Genomic DNA, 8,845 nt, shown 5'->3' with positions numbered 1-8,845 from the left:
GCAGCTATGAAAAAATGTTTAACAATGAATTTTTTTAATACACAAAAACGGCGGATGGAGGCAACCGAGGTGAGGTGATCTCAACTGGCCAGTCTACGATGCCATTGGGCAATGCGCGTAAATGCGCGGCTGCGCATGCGTTTACATACTTTTTTTTTGCTTCATTTTCTTGGCGGTGATTCAATCAGAATGGGCATGGGCAAGTCGTAAAACTTGCAGCTTCGCTTTTACGCAAATTCTCGATTTGCATTTATGTTTTGTTTTATTTTTTTATTTAATAGTTTAAAAATGCAAGCTAGCAATAATAACTTTAGATCTACATACATATAAAATGAGTTTCAAAAAGTGTGAATATACATCTCTGAAGATCATGAGTGTGCAGTAAGATTGTCAAAACATAGACCAGACTTTGAAGTAACATATGCTCTCACCTTTTACCCTTCCGAAGTGTACATATTTTGGATGGACTGACTTTTGAGGTTTGTTTTTTGTGCATTTACTGGGTTCTGACGCTTTTGAAATCTCGCTAATAAAATCGTAGCTACATATGTTTGGTGTTAAAACATCTTTGAGAGAATATATAAGCAAGGAGATATCACACGACGTTCGACGGAGTCAAACGAATTCTTACCAGTGCTGTGTGCTAGTACCAGAAGTTAAAGTGCAAGTACCGGATCATACAGATCCATATCTGAAAAAAAAAAACTTACTTATATATGCCACAATTCTGGATCCCTTGCTATGGCCAGCCAATGTGAAAGTTAAACCGTTCAAAAATGTTCGCAAAGCTAACTCTAGAAGCTCAGACCCAGTGTCAAGCGACGATTAGCAATCACTGAACAATGTGCTGAGTGCTCTGCCTCCAATTAATGGTTATATAGAGATAAAGGTATACTCCAAAACCTTTCTGGAATGAGGACCAAAGCCGATCTTGTTCACACCTTTAGTTCCAAATTGGATTACGACGTTTTTGTTTTCATCGAGACATGGCTCAATGGAAGTTTTTTCGACAGTGAGTTCTTCGACTCTAATCTTTTTAATGTATTCCGCAAAGATCGAGATGCTAACGCTACTGGTTGTCTTCGTGGCGATGGGGTCTTAATTGCCGTCAAGCGACAGTTATCCTCCTCTTTCTTTCCGCTTAGTAATGGTGACGTTCTGCTCGATCAAATTTGTGTCCATATTAATGGTTCTGATTCACAAGGCTCTCTACATCTCCTTGCATTATACGACCCACCAGGCAGTTAATTTGAACTATACAAGGCACAAGCTGACAACATAGTTTCGCTATTCATTAATAACCTAAGTGATAATCATCTATGCGTGCTTGGTGACTTCAACTTATTCAATATTGACTGGTGAACTAATGTTTTTAATTTTGGTCTTACACCTAATAATCTCTCTGCAAATCACTAATTATATTTCACTGATAATTTACTTAGTCTTAATTTAGTGCAAATCAACAAATGTGTTAATACTTTAAATAGATTGCTCGATCTCATATTTATTAGTGACAATATTAATTGTGAAATCAGTGAATGTACAAATCCAATCACTCAAAGGGACAGGCATCACATACCCTTGGTTATTAATTTTAGGTTTTATAGTTATGCACATAATACTTCCGAAAGCAGATTTACTTTTAATTTTAATTCGTTTGATTTCCCCAGTTTTAATGGTTTTTTATTTGAAATAGACTGGGAAGTGGTACTTGAGGGACTTGATACCTCTAATAGTTTCCTAACTTTCAAATCTATTCTATTAAATCATTGTCTGCATAAAATTCCTGTGAGAAGGATGAGGCCTTACAAGCTTCCGTGATTTACGAAAGAGTTGAAAAATTTGAGGAATCTCAGAAATAAATATATGCGTAAGTTTAAACATTCGAAGAACCACCTGTTCTTCACTAAATACAAGCAATATTTGAAGAAATTTAATAATTTGGATAAGCTTCTGTATACCAACTATATTCATACAATCGAGTCTAATATTAAATTGAATCCGAAAACATTTTGGAGCTATATCAAGTCCAAAAAAGGTTACTCCAGTATAACGTCTGGAGTCTTCCTTGATGGCCACTCAGCGCGAAGACCATGTGACACAGCCAACTTATTTGCGGAGTTTTTTATATCAAATTTTGCTGCCCACGATAGTTATCTATCGTTTGAAGCCTATACGAATCTTAACACTGCTCTAAACTTTGGTATCCTTTGTCTCTCTTCTGATGATATTAGTAATGATATTCTCAAACTTAAATCTTTGTCTCAAACAGACGTTGATGGGTTTTCTTCAGTTCTGTTCAAAAACTGCCCGACTCTAGTTTTTCCTTTAAGAATAATTTTTAATAAATCTCTATCGACCGGTACGTTCACTGACGAGTGGAAGCTCACCTCTATTACCCCCGTCTTTAAAAGTGGTAACAAAAATTATGTGCGTAATTACAGACCTATATCAAAGCTGGTATCAAATGGTAGAACCATTTCCAAAATTTTTCAGCATGCTGTTAATGGCAAGTTGAGTTTTGCGGTTAAGTCTTTAATATCTCCCTTCCAGCATGGATTTGTCGATCAACAGTTTCTAATCTTGCTGTTTTAGTGAATATTGTGTTGAATATTTTTCTGCAGGTTTTCAGGTTGATTGCATTTATACTGACTTTTCAAAAGCTTTTGATAGAATCCATCATAGTGTTTTAATTAAAAAATTAGGTTGCCTTGGTTTCCGCTCTTCGTTTCTTTTATGGATAAATTCTCATTTAAGTAACAGACAGTGTGTTGTTTTCACAGATGGATACTCGTCTAGTCCGTTTGTAGCCACTTCTGGGGTTCTCCAAGAGAGTATATTAAGTAGGTCCACTTTTATTTAACTTATTTATTAATGACGTAAATAGTTGCCTTTCATTCGCGAAGTGTTTGCTATACGCCTATGACTTATAGCTATTTTCTGCCATTAAGACGCCAGATGACGTCTTAATGTTGCAGAATGATATTAGTAAGTTGCACCAATGGTGCCTGAACTCTCGTGTCTCTTTGAATCCGTCCAAATGCTTTCAAATGACTTACTCGAAGTCAATTAATCTTCTAACTACAAATTATAATATTTCTAATTGTGAGCTTCAATGTGTTAATGAGATCAAGGACTTTGGTGTTCTCTTTGACAATAAGTTTTCTTTTAGTAAGCATATAAATTTCAAACTTCTAAATCATATTCTATGCTTGGCTTTGTGAGGCGCAATGCTGCCAAATTCTCTGATCCCTACACGTTTAAGCTACTTGACAAGTCTTTTGTTAGGTCTCATCTGGAATATGGCGTATTTATTTGGAGACCAAGTAGTCAAACTGCTATTACCAGAATTGAAAGAGTACAACAAATTTTTCTCAAATATGCCTTTCGTCCTTTAAACTTCTCAGATCCTACACTCGCCTACTCTGCGCGACTTCTGCTTTTAAGCCTTAAGTCTTTAGAAAATCGCAGATCAATACTCTGCTTGTCATTTACGTATGATATTATTAATGGGTCTGTTGACTGTCCATATTTATGGATAGGATTGGATTTAATGTTTCTCGTATGTGTCTTCATAGCTTCTATCCATTTTGTTGTAACAATTTTAAAACCCACTAATGCTCCCATTGCTCGTGCTGTCCGTGAATTTAACTCTATCAGTACTGTTGTAACTCTAGACTTTTCTGCACCAAAAGCGAAACTGTTAAATATTTAAAAATCTGCTTTCTAAGTACCATGTATTATTTTTCAAATAATTATCTCTTAATTTTAGTTTGTTTCATAGTCTGTAACACTATGTTCAAACCGAAAAATAAATTGAGGCAATTTCAATTTTAATTGAGTGGTGTTCATACAACTCAATTTAGCTTACACAATAGTAATTTGATAGCCGGTTGGCTCATCTCTGCAGCAACAACATACCTTTGTTTAGAATGTCAAAATGTGTGTGTTGGAATTAGGCGAATGGAATGGAATGATAACATAAAACTTTGAAATTTTTGTGTGTTGTAAGAAAATGTGTTCAATGTTTTGGTTTCATTTTGAGTTTGCCATCCTCTTTTGACAATTCCTACTCCAGTGAAATGAAAAAAATAGTATCAGCTGATGAGATGAGCCAACCATATAGTTGAGCCATGCGCAACTGACGTTTAAATCTACTCAATAAACACACTTTACAAGGTTGTATTTGCAGTTTGAAACAATTTATTACGCAATTTTTTTTTAATTGGCAATTTGTTGTTACAATTTATTATATGATAAATTCCGTAATAAATTGCCCAAATGGTATAAATTGCCAATTTGGTGTGTGTTTGTACCTAGTATAAGGATTGAAGTCCATTGACTTATTGAAATAAATAAATAAATAAATATATATATACATGCCTGTGATATATGTACATATAGCTATGTATGTTTGTTTCACTGGTTTTATATTGGAATTTTATTGATATCTGTTTTATAATAATACTATGTTCAAACAGAAATATAAATTGAGGAAATTTCGATTTGGATTGAGTGCTGTTCATACAACTCGATTTAGCTTACACAATAGTAATTTGATAGCTGGTTGGCTCATCTCTACAGCAAGAACATACCTTTGTTCAGACTGTCACAATGTGCGTGTTGGTATTAGGCGAATGAAATGGAATGAAAACATAAAACTTTGAAATTTTTGTGTGTTGTAAGAAAATGTGTTCAATGTTTTGACATTCCCTACTCCAGTGAAATGAAAGACATAAAATCAGCTGATGAGATGAGCCAACCATATAGTTCAGCCATGCGCAACTGACGTTGAAATCTACCCAATAAACACACTATACAAGTTTGCATTTGCAGTTTGAAACAATTTATTACGCATTTTTTTTTTAAATTGGCAATTTGTTATTACAATTTATTATATGATAAATTGCGTAATAAATTGCCCAAATAGTATAAATAGCCAATTTGGTGTGTGTTTGAACCTAGTATAAGCCTCCGAGTCCTCAATTACAAACATATTATACGCCGCACCACTCCGATGAAAAATCGATAACTTTCCGATATCAAATCGATAACTTCAGAGCAACTCGATAAATTTTTTATAAGAATTCGACAAAATTTCAAAACATAACATAACGATATGTCTTCACAAAATAATCGTTGAATTTTCGATAGTAAATTGATTACTTTTCGATAACATATAGGTAATTTTTGGTTTCAAACCAATATAAATTTTTGATAACGAATCGGTAATACTATGTTCAAACAGAAAAATAAATTGAGGCAATTTCCATTTAAATTGAGTGGTGTTCATACAACTCAATTTAGCTTACACAATAGTAATTTGATAGCCGGTTGGCTAATCTCTGCAGCAACAACATACCTTTGTTTAGAATGTCAAAATGTGCGTGTTGGAATTAGGCGAATGGAATGGAATGAAAACATAAAACTTTGAAATTTTTGTGTGTTGTAAGAAAATTTGTTCAATGTTTTGGTTTCATTTTGAGTTTGCCATCCTCACTTGACAATCCCTACTCCAGTGAAATGAAAAAAATAATATCAGCTGAGGAGATGAGCCAACCATATAGTTGAGCCGTGCGCAACTGACGTTTAAATTTACTCAATAAACACACTTTACAAGGTTGTATTTGCAGTTTGAAACAATTTATGACGCAATTTTTTTTAAACTGGCAATTTGTTATTACAATTTATTATATGATAAATTGCGTAATAAATTGCCCAAATGATATAAATTGCCAATTTGTATTGTGTTTGTACCTATTATAACTTTTCGATGAAAATCAATCCGATAGTAAATCGATAACTCTTTGACAACATATCGATAACCTTTTGGATAAATTTTCGATAAATTTTTTATAGTTAATCGATAACTTTCCCGCTCTGCTATCGATAGCAAATTTGTCGATAACAAGTCGATGACTCGTATATACCTCAACGGCAACACACTTATAACAAATCGATCACTCATCGATAACAAATTGATTACACGTCATCAAACTTCCGTTTTGGCTTCGCTCTGGAATTCAAATATTTCCTTTCTTTCCCCTCCTTTTTTCCAAGTTTTTTAAATTGCTCTTGGTACCTGGTTAATGTAGATGGAAGTGTTACCAATTATGGGAAAGTCAGTAAAGACACCGCTCGCATCCCCGTTAAAGTGTTCAGGATCATTTACGGTATACTATTTTGAACCAAATCCGAACTACTTTAGGTAAACTTCCATATGGTTTTCGAGACAAGAACCGTGTTTTTTTTTTTACATGTAAGTACATCTACATTTGCGCCAAAAAAAAACTCTTCGACAATTGCGCATACATTACTCTCATTTCCTCTCTTGACATTATGTTTCTTAATTAGGGATGGTAAAACATTAAAAAAAGTGTAAATGTAAGGCGCGATAACCTCCGAAGAGATTTTAGGCCGAGCATCTCTTGCAATTTGCGTCGTGCTGCTTTTAGTTTTGCCTGCAAATTGGCGGGACGGGGCCTACTTGTTTTATGCCGACTCCGAACGGCATCTGCGAGGCAGATAAATTTTCACTGAAAAGCTTTTCATGGCTGAAATACACTCGGAGTGCTGACCAAACACTGCCGAAGGGTGACCCCGATTAGAAAAATTTCTTCTAATTGAAAAGACGTGTTTTAAAAATTTTGATGTTGCTTTGCCCGGTGCGTGAACCCAGGATCTTCGGTGTGGTAGACATCTACCATCACACCACGTCGACCGTCACATTAAAAAAGTCAATAAAAACTACGCAAAGATACTTGGAAGTACTGATTTTATAAACACCTATTTCAAAAGTGTAGATAAAATTGTGCACTAACAGTCCATACAAAGTTTAAGTGCCTATGTATATGCACGTAATAAAAAAAGCTATTAATGGTACATTTCCGGGTTTGTTTTAAGGGTCATAATGGGACAATTGAAACTATTTCTGGATCATTCTGTAACTATCTCGGAAACATTTCTTAATTGTTCTCGTTATTATGTTGATACTCTGTAGGGAAAATTATTTGTTTCCCAGGTAAATTCGGAATGGTTTTTGGGATTTTATTGTCGGTCTCATAAACGACTAGCACGTTTCAAATTCGAATGGAATTTCGATTCCTGTTCGCATGGAAAACTAGCACGTTTCACTTCTTCGCGTGGAACAGTAACACGTTTCAGTTTTTCGCGTGGAAGACTAACAAAGTTCCTTAAGAAAACCTTAAGTCCAGATTGGCAGGTTCGTTCGAATATGTTTTGCAAAGTTTTGAAACGTTAGTCTTCCATTTGAAGAGGTGAAACGTGTTAGACTTCTGCGCCAAGAAGTGGGACTTGCAAGTCTTCCATGGGGGCGATGATATCCAGATTGTTTCAGGATTATTTTTAGACTAATTTTCTTTTCTGGGAACAGTCATTCTTTAATCTTTACAGCTGTCAGCCTATTCCACCTATAATTTTTGATAAGTGTACTATATGCATATAACCACGAAATATCATGCCTTCCTTATATCCTTTGGGTGGATGAAGCAGCGGGTAAAAGTTATAATATTGTGACCAATATTAGCAACACTAAGGGATACTATCATCTCTAAGCCGATACTAAGCAGACATTTGTATGAACATAAACAAATCAATCATTATGTATACACATATGTACATGCAAGCAGCGGAGAGATATACACATGCATATATCTGAGATACTCCCAAAAGTATGCAATAATCGGTCGAAGTGGTACTCACATATACACGCGCATATGGCTATGCGAGAAGCTATAAACGTGCATCTGTAGTTTATAAGTAGTAAATTCTGGAAGAAGAAACGCCTAGAAGTATGCGAACGAGACATCAGAGAGCACAAAAGGAGCGAAAGCTGAGTAAACAGCAATCAGTTTGATTTAAGCACGCTATCAGTTGCGTAGTATAAGTGTTATTGTGAAGTATTTTCAAAGTAGTCTAATAAAGACCATTTTGCATTACTGAATATTGGAGTTATTTATTCAACGTTAGTACAAGGTTGGAAATAAGCGGAATTTCACTAAATTCGTTACAATATCTTATATATTATTATTAATTGCTGTTTTTATGTACAGGTCCCTATTTCGCTCTTATTTGGAATCCAAATCTGTAATTAAAATTTTGGTTGTAAAGATGGGGATTCGTGCTAATAGCGAGCTGTGGGAATTATTAGTCGTAGCGCCTTTGTTTAGATATATTTTATTAAAGAGAAAGAAATTTATTTGTACTATGCCACTATTGTGAACATTTTTTTAGAACTAACACTGCATTACCGGCAATTGCTAACATTCGCCAGATGGCAGGGCAAGCGTATGTAATACTAGGTACAAACACACAACAAATTGGCAATTTATACCATTTGGGCAATTTATTACGCAATTTATCATATAATAAATTGTAATAACAAATTGCCAATTTAAAAAAAAATTGCGTCATAAATTGTTTCAAACTGCAAATGTAACCTTGTAAAATGTGTTCATTGAGTAGATTTAAAAGTCAGTTGCGCATGGCTCAACTCCCTTCAAAAAACGCGAGTACTCCATAAATAGTGTAAGGAATACTCCTTTAGGAGTATAGGAGTGTTCCAAAACTAATCTGTATTCATACAAAAAATGTTCTCCAATTAACATTGCGATGTCCTAGGAGAGGAGTACGTGATCCCACTCTCGCTTTGTTTGTGAGTATTCCATAGAGTACATACGTGAGAGTACTTTCCAAAGTACTTTCACTGTAGTACTCCATGGAGCACCCACAGAGGATCATATGCCAAAGTACTAAAGAGGAATTGTATCGGAAAGAATTATCGGAGTGAATTTAATTCAGGATCCCGTCGGAATCATTTCGGGAC

Source organism: Eurosta solidaginis, chromosome 3 (genome assembly GCF_040869045.1).
Source record: "Eurosta solidaginis isolate ZX-2024a chromosome 3, ASM4086904v1, whole genome shotgun sequence".
Classification (NCBI taxonomy): domain Eukaryota; kingdom Metazoa; phylum Arthropoda; class Insecta; order Diptera; family Tephritidae; genus Eurosta; species Eurosta solidaginis.
This window is presented reverse-complemented; position numbering follows the sequence as displayed.